The sequence below is a fragment of the Fukomys damarensis genome, unplaced genomic scaffold, assembly GCF_012274545.1.
Source record: "Fukomys damarensis isolate Sample0158 unplaced genomic scaffold, DMR_v1.0_HiC HiC_scaffold_6, whole genome shotgun sequence".
In the NCBI taxonomy this organism is placed as follows: Eukaryota; Metazoa; Chordata; class Mammalia; order Rodentia; family Bathyergidae; genus Fukomys; species Fukomys damarensis.
Window position 1 is genome coordinate 2,988,486 of NW_022900918.1, and position 17,125 is coordinate 3,005,610.

Here is a 17,125-nt window from a genome sequence, read left to right on the forward strand (position 1 = left end):
AATAAAGGAAAATGCAAAATAGTAAGGAACTGATAAATGTATATGCTATAGCTGTGATCCTACATGTTAATTCCATTGTTGAAAAGTCAGTAACACATTATATAAAGGCTAACAGCATCAGAGGGATAATTTTAATAGATATTTTATTTAGAATACCATTATTTAGCTTCAAATAAGATCAAAAGCTTAGGTCAGAAGTCTGATTGATGGTAGGAAAGAGATTAGCAATTTGATAGTTCATGCTCTATAGGATATGAGAAAGGTTGGACCTAAAAGCACAAGTATTTTTTTTAAATGATGCTATTAAATTTTTTTTTTCTCCTGGGAAATGTCTGTTATAAAGGACACCTTTTCCTTTGGGCAAAATAACTAAAATAAAGAGATAGCATTGCTAAACCAGGCATCTGAGGCTATGGACAAATTTTATAGCTATAACCTTGGAAAGTCCGTTAGTGTTCCCTGCAATACTTACCTCATCAGTAATATAAATATAATAGGGATTTGGGAAAGCTTAGTGAGATAATGTCTCTAATGTGGATTTAGAAATAAATTAGAGAAATTAGTTTCTTGCATGTACAGCCACTGGCAAGAATGATAAAGTGAATGTTTGCAGCAGGTGCTGTGTCAGAGGACTTTTCAACCAGGAAAACACATTCACATCTTTAAAACTGGGAATAAGCCAAGATAATACACTGATTATGGTTTTTAAATGAACTCCAAATGTGCTGTTTAGACATTGTTAGCAAACTCAAAATCCCTACATGAAAATAGTACTCTGGGACTAATTTACATTTATTAATACACATCTCAAGTGCTATCCTGTAAACCAGGGCAAATAATGAAAATATTTCCCATTTTATACCTATCATCCTGAAATCTCATTTAATTTGTCAGTAAGTACTAATAGGGGAGTTTTTAGGTGTACTAATTTTTAAAGCAGAAATTTTTATTGTGAAGTACATTTTAGCATAAGATAACTTGTTTTTCACCACTTATGCATACTTGTCCAAAAATAAATTTCTTCAAACTATCTTTCATAATCATGTTCTCTTTAAAATGTGCTTTAGTTAAAATGCTTTATGTTTCTGGTAATTTCATTTTGTTTTGTTTAGATAGATTGCCTCAACATAAATATTCAAGTTTAATTTTTTTCCATATTCACTTTTCTCAGATTCTAATTCTGTCATTGACTCACTACTACCATTCTTATGGCAAAGCAGAGAGACATCACCCTTGTAAGAGAGCAATTTTGGACAGAAAAAAATCTAAATATAGTGAATGCAGAAATTGCTAGGAAGTACAAGTAGGAAGTTATGGGATAACTTCTGAACAACTGAAATTAAATCACAGTATTGTAACAATTTCTAGGACAAGAACATGAAAAGCATCTAATATGCTTTCTTCACTTTCTTAGTCTTCCATAACAATTTTGCTGTCTATTAGTAACAGTTGTACCCCAAATAGAGATGTAGTCTATGATAAATTACATCCAATATGTTACACCTTAGCCAGAGCTTTTCTTTATGTACTAATTTATTCTCTATTGTTTTTAAGCATTACATTTTCATTGTATTCACTATTAATTTAAGATACTTCCTAGATGGAATGGCTCAAGGAATAAAGCATTGGAAGAAAATATTTTATAAAGAGTACAATTTACCTATATTTTTTCACTCTTAACCTGAGAATAAAAAAATTAAATTAATTTTTTCAATAATATGTCACTTTTGTAAAATTTTTGTAAAACTTTTGAATCATTTATTTCTTTTAAATATTGAATTCTGTATTTGGTATTATAGAAGTTTTTTATCAATTACTGAACATTTAGAATAAAATATGTGGTGTAACATGATATACGTGATGATGTATTAAATTATGTTAAATGCATACTATATTAGAATATATTCCTTTGATATTGTAATTATGTGGCCACTCTCAAAAAATATGATAAGAGAGGGGAGAGACAAGGGGAAAAATGAGAACTAAGACCTGTCATGTTAAGGTACAGGATCCCAGTAATGAATGTAACTGTATTGTATACCTAGATTGTACCAATAAACTCAATAAAAAGAAATACAATATGATGAGAATCAAATAGTACATTAAAAAAGAATATTGTTTTATGCATTCATCTAAAACAATAATGTTACACTTTGTAAAGGATATCATTTGAAGACTGAAAACAATTTATATTTCCATAAGAGGGAAATAATGACTCATGTCATTTTTCAGAATCTCAACATCTATATTCTGGAGAGCTATTGAACAGAAAAATACAATTTACAGGCAATAATAATGTTGACAAGAGAAAAGATGTTGGTTTTCTCATTCAAGTTTCTGTGGGTGAAATTTTATAAATTAAAAATAATACTTGAAGGTGGAATCATGGCATCCATGTTTGCCAAGAAAAAGGCAGAAATGCAGAGTAAAGGTGCTGAATCAACTTTTGAATATAAATATGAACCTTCTGAATGCTAGATACACTAGAAGCATTTTAATCACTTGTCTCTTTATTTCTTTAAATTATAAATTTCTTTATCTCCATTTAAAGATTTACCCTCTGACCTAATGAATCAGGATGATTAAGATTAGAAACTATGAGAATTCAGCTGGATTTCTTTATTTCAAAATTGAGGAGGGATGTTAAATACCATGATGATTATCATAAAAATGAATGAAGAAAGTAAAAACTATAATGGAGGAATTGCCTTTGTGTAGCCTATCTCCTTTAATAGATGCTACAGGAAAGGAAATGCTTTTTTCCACTGAGTTTATTGGTACTTTTAAAATATACAGTACAGTTACAATTATCATTGGGATCTTGTGCTTTTACATGACTTATCTTGGTTCTCATTTTTCCCCATACATCTTCCCTCCTTTCACCCCTCCTCTCTCCCCTATTTACAAAGATTTTGTTTCCATTTTTTTCCTTTTCTCTTATTTCCTTTCCCTACACTTCACAATCCCCCTACACCTTTAGACCTTTACTTCCTATTTTACATTGTCAGTTATGCAATTTGGATCTTATTTACACTTTTAGTTTTCCACACCAGAGAAACTATTCAGTATTTACACATGTGTTTCTTATTTATTCCACTTAAGAGTATGGCCTCGGTGTGCATCCATTTTCCTACAAATGACTCTAGTTTCTCATTATTTATGGCTGACTAGTACTCCACTTTATAGAAGAAACACATCTTCTTGATCCAGTCTCCAACTGATGGGCAATTGGACTGTTTCCAAGTTTTAGCTATTACAAAATATGCCACTGAAAAAAAGGGGTGTGCATAATTCTTTGTGGTATAATTCTTTTAAATCTTTGGAAAGATACCCATCAGAGGGATAGGTGAGTAAAATGGAACCTCTAATTCTAGTTCTCTGAGATATCTCTATATTGACTTCCACAGTGGTTCCACCATTCTGTATTCCAACAATGGAAAAAGGTTCCTTTCTCCTCACAACCCCACCAATATTTGTTATTGGTTGATTTCTTGATATCAGCCATTCTTTCTGCATTGAGATGGAATGTCAGTATTGTTTTCATCTGCAATTTCTCAAATGACCATTGATAATGAATACTTTTTTCATGTATTTATTTGCTGTTTTTGCTTGTTTGTCTGAGAAGTGTCTGTTCATTTCAGATGCCCATTTTTGAATCAGGTCTTTATATGTTGAGGGCCTGAAGTTTTTGGAGTTCTTTATATATTCTAGATAATAGTCCTTTGTCTGAGCAGTAGCTGGTAAAAATTCTTCCCCACATTGTAAGTTGTCTCTTAGCTCTGTTGTTGGTTTCTTTTGCAGTGCAGAAGCTTTTTAATAAGATGAGATGCCAGTTGTCGATTCTTGGTGCTAGTTCCCATGCCAATGAGGATTTGTTGATAAAGTCTCTTCCTATGCCAATGTCTTCGAGTATTCAACTTAACTTATCCTCCAGCAAGTTTAGTATTTCTGTTTTAATATTTAGACCTTTAATCCACTTTGATTTTAGTTTACTGCATGGTGAAAGATAAGGGCCTAATTTTAAACTTCGGCAGGTTGAAATCCAGTTTTGCTAAGACAGTTTATTAGAGAGTCTATCTTTCCTCCACTGAAAGGAAGATTGGCTCCTTAGCCTAACATGAGGTAGCTGAGTATGTTTGGAGTTGTTTCTGTATCTTCCAATATTGATCCTTAGCTCTTTTTCTTTGCCAGTAACATGCGGTTTTTCACACAGTGGCTTTGAAGTATAGTTTCAAGTTGGGGATGTGATACCCCCTGCCATGTCTCTGTTGCCGATAATGACTTTTGCTATTGTAGGTCTTTTCTTGTTAAAATGATTTTTTGGGTTATTTTCTCTAGTTGGGTGAAAAATACTGTTGGAATTTCAATCAGAATTGCATTTAATCTGTGTAGTAGTTTTGGTAGTATGGCCATTTTCACTATGTTCACTCTTCCTACCCAGGAGGAGATATCTTTCCATTTGCTTACATCCTCTTATCTTTTCTCGGAGTGCTGTAATTTTCAGTGTAGAGGTCCTTTGCTTCCTTTGTTAATTTCTGGATTCTTCATTTTTTTGAATGCTATTATGAAGGGAATTGTTTCCACAATTTCTCTCTCAGTGAGTCTATTTGTGCACAAGAAAGCTATTGATTTTTTAATGTTGACCTTGTATACAAATGCTATGCTGAAAGTGTCAATTAAGTCTAAAAGTCTTTTGGCAGAGAGTTTTGGGTATTCAATGTAGAGTGTCATATTGTCAGCACATAATGACAGTTTAACTTCTTCCTTTTGTATTTTTATTGCTTTAATTTCTTTCTAATATCTAATTGCTGTGGCTAATCTTTCCAGAACTATGTTGAACAGCAGTGGTGATAGTGAACATACTTGTCTTATTCCTGATTTTAACGTGAAGGTTTTTGGTTTTTGTCCATTTAATATGATGTTGGCTTTTGATTTTTTATAGATAGCCTTTATCAAGTTGAGATAAAGACCATCTATTCCAATTTTCCACAGGTTTTTTTTTTTTCTCATGAATGGGTGTGAATTTTGTCAAATGCCTTTTCTGCATCTATTGAGCTGAACACAAGTTTTTATCCTTGACTCTCTGTTAATATAGTGCATTAAATTTATTGATTTATGTATGTTGAACCATCCTTGCATCCCTGGAATAAATCCAACTTGGTCAGAGTGTATGATCTTGATGACTGTCTGTCACTGTGTGCCAGTATCTTGTTGAGGATTTTGCATCTATGTATCTATGTTCATTAAGGAGATTGGCCTGTAGTTCTCCTTTTTTTGGGGAGGGGGTCTTTCTCTGGTTTTGTGATCAAAGTAACACTTGCTTCCAGAATGAATTTGGAATTATTGCTCCCCTTACAACTTCATTGTAAACTTTAAAGATTAGGCTCAGCAGTTCTTCTCTAAATGTCTTGTAGAATTTGTCAGCCATTAAGACCTGGACGTTTCTTAGTGGGTAAACTTTTAATTCTGTTTTCAATTTCACTGATTGTTATTGGGTTGTTCAGAATTTTTTCATCTTCTTCATTCAAATTTGGTAATTCATAAGTATCAAGAAATCTGTCCATTTCTTGTGTTTTTTCCATTTCATTTCCCCCTCTCCCTTGAGTTTCTTGTCTTGCCTAAATTGATTTGCTCTGTGGGGCCTCATGGAATTGTGACCTTCATTGTTTTATTCTAGGATATTATTTAGAATTCTTTAAAGTGCTGGTTTGGTATTCATGAAAATTCTCAGATGTTCTTTGTCATGGAAGTATCTTATTTCCCCAAACACTTTAAAACAGTTTTGCAGGATACATCAGTTTAGGTTGGAAGTTGTTTTTTCTTAGGGCTTGAAATATCTCACTCTATGCTCTCTTTGACCTGAGGGTTTGTGTAGTAAAGTCTGCGGTGATTCTGATGGGCTTTTCTTTGCATGTGATTTGTTTCTTTTCTCTATTTCTAGTATTTTGTTCTTTTGTTCAGTTTTCAGGATTTTGACTATTATATGTCTAGGTGTAGATTTTTTTTTTTAAACATGGCTAATTGGAGTCTTATATGCCTCAATTATCTGTATGTCAAATTCTTACCCTCTGGGAAATTTCCTGTTATTAATTCTGTGAACATATTTTTAAAGTCCTATGCACTTTCTAAAGCAATTTCATGGGTTTGTATTATGTTACTCTTCTTTGCATTATCTAGAAGCTGTTGAATCAATCTCTTATGATTCCTTACTGTTTTTAGAGATCGCTCTTTTCATGGTCACTGACCACAATCCTATCTCTTACGCCTGAAATTCTGTCTTCACATTCATTCATTCTGCTGTGAATGCCTTCAATAGAGCTTTTAGTCTCCTGAATACCTGTTTGAATGTTTCCTGGATTCTACTTTCTTCCTATGTTGGATATTCATGGTTTCCCTTTCTTTCCTACGCTGGGTTTTCATGGCTTCTATGATAGTCCTGAGCTCATCTATTTTTGTTGTTGTTGTTGTTGATGTTGTTGCTTTCTGTTCTAGAGTCTCTAATCATGCATTTCATTGTGCTCACCTTCTCTGTAATTATTGTAACGTTTCTGTTTTGAATTTTCTATTGCCTGATTGAATTGTTTTGTTACTTTCTGTGCTATGTGTTCATGGTGTCTTGGTTGTTGATTGTCAATTTTTCCACCTCATTTCCCCTGAACTTGCCATTGGTGAATTGAAAGTATGTATTTGTGCCTTGCTTAACTGTTTTTTTTTTCTCTCTCTCTGTTTTGTTGTTGTTGTTGTTGTTGTTGTTGTTGGGCTCCCCTTTGTTTAATTCCTGGGTTAGTACTTTGATCTTTCTAATACAGGTGCTCTTTCAGTTTTGAATCTCTACTGACTCAGAGACACTCTCATTTTCATAATATCAGAAAAGACAACTCTTTAAATCCATCACAACCCTTTATCCCAGTTGATACAATCAGCAACACAATATCATCAAGCAAAGCTTAGAAACTGAAATTTGTGATAGTTATTAATCTATCACCTTTACCTATGTGAATTAAATCAAAATCAAGGACCAACCCAAAATATGTTTATAATTAATAAACTTTTCAATATAATAACTTTACCCTTCAGGATGGGACTTAGAAGGAGTTGGGAGGAGGGAAATGGATAGGAAACAAAATAGGAGAAGGTTTCAAGTGATGCAAAAGGACATAGGATGATCTCACAAACTGTATGAAACTGTTGAAGAAAAGAGGGAAAGATAGAGTGGAAGAAAAAGACAAGAACAGAACAATGTAACAGTATTGGGGAAGCTGTAAATTGTACTCACTTTCCTTTGAAACTAATAACAATTGACTGAAGGTAAAAGAGTGAAGAAAATAAAAAGGAAGAAGAAATCCAAATCAGGGAAGAAAAAAAAAGAAAAACATTAGGGCTGGGGATTTAGCTCAGCAGTTCAGTGGCCTCCCTTGCAAATGCAAGGACCTGAGTTCAATCCCCTGTACTGAAAAAAAAAAAAAAAAAAAAAAAAAATCAGAGAAGGAATAGGAACAAAAAGGGTGATATGAGCACAGACTGAGCAGGAAAAAGAAGAGAGAAAACAGGAAGAATTTGCAGAATGGGAAAAAATAAAACTTTACCAATTAAAATTAAAAATATGAGGAAAAGAGAGAAAAAAATTTAAGAGCCTCTTTCAGGATATATTTCTATTCTCACAATAGACAATGTGGGCAGAAATGTACAGAACTAAGTCAGTTAGTCTCAGCTAGCAATTGGCAGGCCCCTGAGCTTCAGGCTGAATTCTGGCTGCAAGGCCAATGTTGAGCTCCCCTTCTTCTTGCAGAATCGAACTCTGCAAGGTTCTACTACAGGTCCCTGTTGTCCTTGCCCTGAAGATAGTCCAAGCCCTAATGGAAGGTAGTGATCCCTCCAACTTACCAACTAGAGAGGTCTGATGTGCCTTTAGTGCAGTTGTTCACTTCTGTTCTATCTTCTGGAGCTCAGTAAAATGGCTTTTATGAACACCTGAGCCTGTGCAATGTAGATTCAGGTACTGGCACAACCTATTTATTATTAGAATTATTTGGAAAGGTGAAACAACTACATAAAATTTTTCTAATTATGTATATACTTGGATGAAATTTTGTGTAAATATTGTGTGTTATGCTATGATCATCCTCTCAGAATTTTGGGAGTAAGTCATAGTGACCCCATAAAAGCAAATCATTTCATCATCACTTGTCTTAAGAAGTGTCTATTTTTCTATGAAGTACAGAAACTTTGAAAGAAGGCTTGTAGAAGGTGACAGATGAGATTCTTTTTCCTGTGTGCAATTTATGCTATTTGACTTAGACTTTATATGAATAGAATGTTTTCATTTTGATGCTATTACATTTTGGAGAACTTAACTCTTTTTCTTGGGGACTTTCTGATGCACTTTGGATGTTCAGAGGCACTATCCAAAAAGTGAGATTTATAAATTTCATTAACTTTCATTAACATAATTATATTTTCCATTAGTATTTGTAGAACCTGATTATGATTTTGAAGATTAAAGGTTTGCTATGCATCACAGACAACAGAATATCTGCTCTCTTCTTATTTGGACTCTAGATGAGACAGGACATTAAATTTCTCCTAATTTTCAAGTAATACTAAATTCTTGTGGTTAGGAAAATATTTCTACCCCTAAATTGTTTGGAGAGAAACTACATAAGTGGACAGTTCAGTGACAGGTTTATGTCTATGCAGTGATTTATCATATGGAGAACATATATTGATAGAGAAAACACTCCAATATGTGCTTATCAGCTACCACTCATGAAAAAATGTCAATCTCTACTTATCAGCTACAGTTTATGTAAATTACATAGAAGTATGTTTAAGATTGAAATCGAACATAAAATTTAATAGAAGTAAAAACAAAATCTTAAGCATTGAGCTGAATGGAAATCAAAGACATAATTATGTGGAGTTGATGTGTAGTCAATGAAACATTTAAAATAAGGAAAACTTTCTAAAGATGTAAGTTTGAAAGTATTTTGAAAAGTAACCAATGTCATTAGTAATAACATTGTAAACATATTGATGTTTGTAACTATACCTAAAAGTCTTTTTTGTTGTTTTCCACAATGCTTGATGTTACTATTTGATTGATAAATTGCAAAATGTTGACTGAAAACATTTCAGTGGACTGCCAAATGGAAACAAAAATCTATGAAGTTGTAACATTTTCAGGTCATTATTTCATGAAAAGCCAAAAGTTTTTATTCTTTATGTTTTTTAAAATGATTCATTGACATCTTTCAAAAATACTCAAACCTTTATTCAATGCATTTCTGCAATCTATAAAATTTCAAAACAATCTAGAGAAAGAAAAATGAAATATTTATCTTGTTTTGAAGGATGTATTTCTTATGTAAGCAGTTACTCAATTAAAACCAAGAGCATGGATGGAAGTTGATGGCCTAGAAAGGATAACTTATTTTTTGAAATCATAAGAACTATAACTGTTAAAAACATTTACATTTCAATTTACATTATAACATTTCAGCATAGTTACTTTTAATTTCATCTTTGTCCAGATGTATCATATTAATATCTGTAGAAGCTATATCCTAACTCCCAACATATTATTTAATTTTATCTGATTTGCAATGGCCAAATACTGTGTGATTGTCTTGGTTTTAAAGTTGAAAAGGGCAAAAAATAATGTCATAAAGAAGTGACACTATAGCCATTTTTCATTTATTTTCTGAAAATTATTAGTAACAGTTCATTCCTCTTTGTGTTTTTTCATACACTTGTTTTGGGTAACTTAGAATTATGGTTTTAGTTTGTACAATCCAATAGTGAATTGTATCCAAATAATTTTCTCATATCTGCTTTTGTTGAAAATTAAGTCTAATTAGACATTTAATTTAATTATTAATATCTCTCCTTAAATTATTACTGAAAATTATTTTCTGGCATTTAAATACTATTTTAGGATAAGACCATACTACTTCCTAGTATACTAGTTCCTAGGCATAATTTTAAATTCCATAAAACATAATTTGTTTTAAGTCAAAAAGTATATATTCATTTTAGTATTTATGAGTTTATTCAATTATATTTGTGAATTACCTGTATCTCTATGTTCTGCCATGAACTGTTTTAAAATAACTACAACTTATTAAATCAATAAAGAGATGATAAAATATTTGAATAAAATAATTGAATAATTTTGATTATTCAATTCATAATTTAAATATGAATAAATTATTTAAAATAAAATATTGGCTAACTACTATTATGGCGAAGGAATAAAATAATAAGAGAAAAAAAGAAATATCAAAATTTTCTGATTAAAAATATACAAAAGTCCTAGATCATTTTAAAAATATGTAGGAAGGCTCATGTTATAATAAAGCAATTCCAGTTGATGCTAATTAATTTTAATTGTCCATACTATGAGAAGAATAGAAGTGCACTTTCACTTTGAATATATTTTACTTTTTAATATTAAACATTCAAAATTTTGATAAAATAAATTCCAAAAGTGTTACTCTGACAATTAGATAACCACTGTAAAGTGCTTTTTAGTATCATTCATACCATAAAACAAATATAGATTCTTATTTTAAATGTTGTATAAAAACATTAATATTTGTAGAATTTAAATTTGAGCACAATTTGTGAATTTTAAAATAATAAAAATAAACATAAATTTTCTTCATCTATAAAATTGCAAATTAAACTATTAAACATTTATATCAGAATATGAGTTAAGAGATAGATGATCATTTTATGCCAATGATTAGCTATTATGAAAGTAATGTTTCTGCCTTTGGTGAGGGTGAGACCAAATTGAATGTTCAAATAGTTCTAGATAAAAATTTGGAAATTTGGATATATTTAAAAATTTTGTAGCTATTTCTAGAAGTCTGTATCATACTCTATGGATCTCAAATGCTTCTGACTTCTGAACAAATTTACTGTCTATCTTCTTGATTATCCCATTTAGGTGTTTATAGAATGAAGAAATTTGGAAGATAGAGATATATCTTTTTTCAGAAAAGTGTCAGCTTATTTTTTTCCAGTATAATAAAATTAAGACCCAACACAAAACTTATTGCCTTTTATAGAACATTGAACTTTCCTATGACCAGGATTTTTTCTCCCCTCTACATGTCCCATAGTGTGCAGGTATCATTTTATTCTTACCATGTCACCAGTGGAAATTGGTTCTACTGTTGTATAAGAGTTCACACTGAATACTGCTAATGCCATGAATAATAAAGTGTCTTTTTTCTCTAACAAAGGAGACTTGTATCTTCTGCTAGTGTCTAACAAACATGAAAATCTAACTTGTTAGCTTTCATCTATGTTAAAATCACATACTTTTCATAGCTCTTGACAGATGTTATATTCAATCCCCCCTGAATTTTAAGAATAAGATTTATTGATGTATTTTTCTGGCTAAAACTGATTAATCTTGCAAAAATATCTCAATTATATTTTTGTGGAAATAATCACACTAACAAATAAGATTAAAATTATTTGTAATAATTTTTGCAAGATTATATGCAATATTTGCAATTATCATACTGAAAAACTACACTAAATTAGCAAGAAGTTATGTAATACCTTCTCTGATGGTTTTATTCAAAATGATGTGCCTGTAAGTAGTGAAAATATAAAATGAATAAACATGACAAATACACATATATAAACTTATTTTGTTTTATTTGCTTGTTTTTTGGTAAACAGAAAACTTTGACTTATTTCTTTTTCTATTTATTATTTGATTCTTGCAATTCCAAGATGTAATACAGGGTCAGTCACAATAATTAGTCAATATTGTATTTTAAATAACTTGGTGTTTTAAAATTATAAATTGAATAAAGAAATTAACATTATTACTGCATCAATAAGTTAACATTTGAGTTTTAAAAATATCTTTACTGATTTGATTCATTGTAATTATTTTAGGTCAGTTAATGGAGTGAAGGAGTTATACATGTACAAAGGAAGTTGGCTCCTGGTCTGATGGCACATATCTATAATAACAGCGGCTGGGGAAGCTGAGGTAGGAGGATTTCAAGTCCATTCTAGGCTGGACAAGTTAAGGAGATACTCTATTAAAGTTTCTTTGTTTGCAAATTTAGCTTTGGATTCAATTCCCAGTCCCAGGGGAGGGGGGACTAGGTTAGTAGTTATGAAAAACACTTGTTACATTTAAAATCTTCAACAACAATGACCCAGTTGCCAGAAACTTATTGAGAATGGCTGAAAAGAATTAATCTTTAACAGTGAAAAACTATAAGATGTTTGACTGCTCTATATCTTACTAATGCGCATTTGATATGCTCCCCTTAGACAGTTCTTTATAATTATTGCCCTATTTTTTAGTTTTAGGAAATGTAAGATCTTAAGTAAACATGTTTCTGTGGAGAAATTTTTGCCTATATGGTTTTCTCACACCTTTACAAATCTTAATCAGGTTGCCTTGCTTCTCAGAAGAGTCTTCATGTTTAAAATCCATATGTATATTCGCAATATGAAAAAGTGTAGGTAGTCTTGGAATGTGGTTATTTGTATTACTATATAAATTAGAATTTTGTGGTTTTGTTCAGCAAATTATTTTAATTTATATTTTAAACCCTTCTGTATTACCTTTTGGCTATCTTTTTCATGGTCTGTCAATGTGTGTGTGACTAGTTACTTAAGTAGTTTCTTCAGTTATCAGTCTTTCCAATCAATAAATCTTATTTATTACACTTTACCTATTTAATTACCAGTATATATTCATATATGTATAATATATGATGTATATAATGTGTATGAAATATAATTTCAGTATAGATGAAAACATGCAAATATAGATTTATATATATGAATTCATTAAAGGACATAAAGAATAGTATGCATGTTTATTTTTCATTCATTTTAGAAAGTAATTTTAATTATATAATTTATGTTACAGAGTGTGATATCCTTTTATATGAAAACATGTGTACATGTACATATAAGTATAGATATAGATATTCATATACATATATTCTATGTCATGGTGTTGTTTCTTAACTATTGAAAGCAGTTTTCCTTTTTGAAGATGAATATGTACTGACAACAACTTTTGGCTTTTCCCATTTTAATTCCAGATATTAGTAGGAGAACTCTGAATAGATCTAGCTTTTCATACCAGCTTTGCTTGTTTTATCTGTTTTTCATATTTGTTCAAAATTTGGTATAAGCAAAATTTTATTTTGGTATCTTTATATAAGTATTTAATTCAATTATGATGTTCCTTTTCTCCTATACAAAGAGTAAAGTGATGAAGTACAAGATTCCTTCACACTTTTCTAAATTTAATAGGAAATTCATTGAAAATTTTCAGATATATTAGAATGACTTTGCATATTTCAAATAGCACTGATATGTTGTTTAAATGTAACTTTCTTAACATAAAGGCATATTTGAGGAGTCCCTGAAAATACTCATGCAGTGAATTTTGGGGAAGTCATTCTACTTTTGTAGAAGAAATATTGAAAAATTGAGGAAATACTGAGAACACAGTCATGACTATAATGGAGTGCTCAATACTAATGATAGTTAACATATTTATTTCATTTTCATTTTTTCTCTATGATAAACTATTATTTTAGTTTTGTGTGGTTGACAATAATAAGTACTAGAAAGATTTATGAAAAATCCCTAAGTGATTAAGCTAAAATGTAACAGTCTTTGATTCAAACATTGGAGTCAGGAACTCAATCTTTCCCTTCTCTGTGCCAGTGTGAACACGACACTAAAGGTCTTGCTTGAGAGCAGGTGATCAGAAGGAGAAAGCTAAAGCTGCTGTTCCAAGTTTTCTCACAGAAAGAAATTCTGATATATCATGAACAATTTTCCAATCATACTAAATGTGATAGTACTGCTGAAAGGCTTTCTTTTCATGTTCTCATATAAATCTTTAAAACAAATTTTTTTTTCTCATTGAATTTATTGGTACATTGTAGGTATACAGCACAGTTATGAACATGAGTGAATCTCTATTTTGTTACCTGTGAATTTATCTCAAAATATTTGGAAATATTCTTTAAAATATAGCCTGAAAATCCTAATATTTTTCTTCAAAAGATTGTTTGTGGGGGCCAGGGATTTAGCTTTGTGGTGCCACTGCCTGCCCTGCAAGCACAAGGACCTGAGTTCGATCCCTGGTATCGAAAAAGAGAGAGAGAAAAAAATATATTATTTATGTTTTATAGTCTAGTAATTCTCATTTGAAAATATAGTCAGTTTTGCTTTTATTCTGAGTCACTCCTATGTCAAATTTAAAGCTCTAAAGTAAACAAAGCTTTCACTGTATAGTGTACAACTATTTGAAATAATTTCATTTGTACTTTATAATTTAAAAATGTTAGCTTTCTACTATTTTGGGAGGGGTTGCAAATTTTTCTCCTTGTTTTATTTCTAGTGTCTCTATATAAATATATTCTGTTGTGGAGAATCTAATTCTGCTTAATTATTAAATAAAGGAAAAGTATTTTTACCATGATACAATTAATTTCAAGTCATTTTTCTATCTGTGATCTCTTGTTTTATTTCAGACACTAGTTAAAAATTTTTTTCTCACGTTCTTTCTTGTGTTCCATAAATTGATGTTATATAAATATTTAATGAGAGTTACTGTTTCATTTATTCTGTCCATATATAACACAGGGAATCATATCTATTTTCTAATGCTTACTCCTCCTTGAAGAGATATATGCCCCAACAGTTGTCATTTCTATGATTACTTAGGGAAGAAAATAGTATTGATGCATACACTTGTCTTTTCTTGAATTATAATCACAAATAAATATTGTATGCATATGTTAAAAATGCAGCTTTTCTAGAAGATTTTCATGACACTACTTATAGCATGTATAATACATTTTATGTCTGTCTTATGTTGAATATTTGTGAATATTTACTATATGCAGATGGAAAACTTGTCCAAAAGTTTCTGAAAATATGAAAAATCATGGTTTAATTGAAATCATGAAATGAAAAATAGCTATATTTTATTTTTATTTCCATCCTTTGTATACAGCTTAGTTAGATTTAGGTATTAAGTCCTTGCCACCTCACCATTATCTTCTGAAAGTATATATAAGATGCTTACAAATCTTAGGTGAAAAGCTGACATATTTGGCATCTTTCTTGCATTTAAATTGAGGCATTGCAGACTGAAATATCCTGATACCTAAATTGGGTTCCTCAAATTCAGACCTGGGGCACTGTTTCAAAGTTGAGTAGAGAATGCTACAGCTATTCGATATAAAAATAGAGGCTTGTCATCTTATCTTGTCATCTTGGCATTTCAACGAAGGCTGAATCCACTTCTAAAGTGGGAGAGAAATATAAGGTGGACAGCTAAGTAGCTCTAGAGTATTATGCTATATAAGTTCATTATAATGTTGGACATTTTACTTTTAGATGCTCTGAGTTTGCTCACAATAAGTGACCACTTACTGTCTAGATTAAGTTTGCACTCAAGTAGTTGTGTAACTCCAAAGGTTACAAGATGCAAAACATGTAAGGTTAGTACAAATTTGCAAATATATATATATACATGTTTGTGTGTGTGTGTGTGTGTGTGTGTTTGTTTGTAGGGGGGAGAGAGAGAGAGAGAGAGAGAGAGAGAGAGAGAGAGAGAGAACTATCTCAAAATCCCAGCATTGGTCGTGTTCAGTGGTAGGAAGCAAGAAAAAAAATTAGGGTATGATGGTTAGAATAACAAAACCCTGTAAGAGCTCAGTCTACTCTAGTATTCTGTATTCTAAATTCTCTAATTCTGAAAAAAAAATGCTACAGAACCATACTATTGAGAATGTATCATTTTACATTGGATATGCAGCTAGAAAGTTTCACAAATATTTTTTGGCAAATGGAGTATACATTAAACACTGATTGAAAATTATATCTCAATAAAGCATTGCTAAACATTTTTAAATGAACAAAATCTAAAAGACTTTCCCAAAATTATTCAGCTAAAATTTTGAGATTATAATATTTTGAACCCCAAATTTAAAATCAGTGGAAAGTGTTTGACATTAAACTATACTTTTACTTAGTGCTATTGTTCCAGATGTTAACATTATAGTTGTATTTCTGTATCTGTTACTTAAAATTCTGCATACTAGAAGCCAATTTTCTAATGTGCTCCTTTAAAATGTAATGTTGATAGAGTATATGAAATAATTATAAGTAATTATTCCAACATTTATCAAAATAAACACATCGATTACAAATGACAATTAATTAAGAAAATACCATATTTCATTATTTAAGAGTATAGTGCATTATTTAAACTGAAGATATCAATAACTAATGCCAGAGACATTTTCATTTATTTAGGAATCCTAAAATATGTACTATTTTATTCTGTAAGAAGTTATATGTAGAATTTAAATTCAAACAAAACAGAGCTCAATTTGTGGAAGCAAAACAGGAAAATGAATACTAAAGTGAAATTAAAGATTTTCATGAAGCAACTGAAAACTTCATAATTTTGTACTGATGCTTCATAAAATAAAATCAATTTAATATTATCATTAAAATTATAAAAAATTTAAGTGTAGATTATTATATTATTTTATGTAATGTCAGCTAGGCTCAAGCACTCAGTATCTTATGTGATCACCATGAAAAATACAGAATAAATCTTCATAGTTTCCAAAATGTCCTTCTCTTGAATGAAAGGAATTAGATGTTGGTATTCTCAGCTGCACACTCCTGACAAGCTGATTACCATTCTGTCCTTGTGACAGTCACAGCCTGTTACAAGTAAGAGGTTGTAAATTCTAGCCATTCATTTTCCCATTTCACTGTCCATAGGAGCTAGTGAAAGATGGAATTCTTCAATACTGCCCTTTTATGTCAGTTAAAATAATAGCCAAATTCATGTCCCCCCACAGAATATAATTGAGATATAGGCAACGATTCCAAGAAACACTGAGCATTTTGGACAAGAGTCAAATCAGTTTCTCATTCTCTACTCCTCCCAAATAAAAGGCTTTATGATTTTTTTGCTTGCATGGGAAATGTTCACAGAGCACTGCCAAGTACAAGTGTACTCTTGTTTCCCAGTAGTCCTCTGTCACAATATATCCATTTATTGCAGTGTTGCCATGACATTTTGCTTTACCAT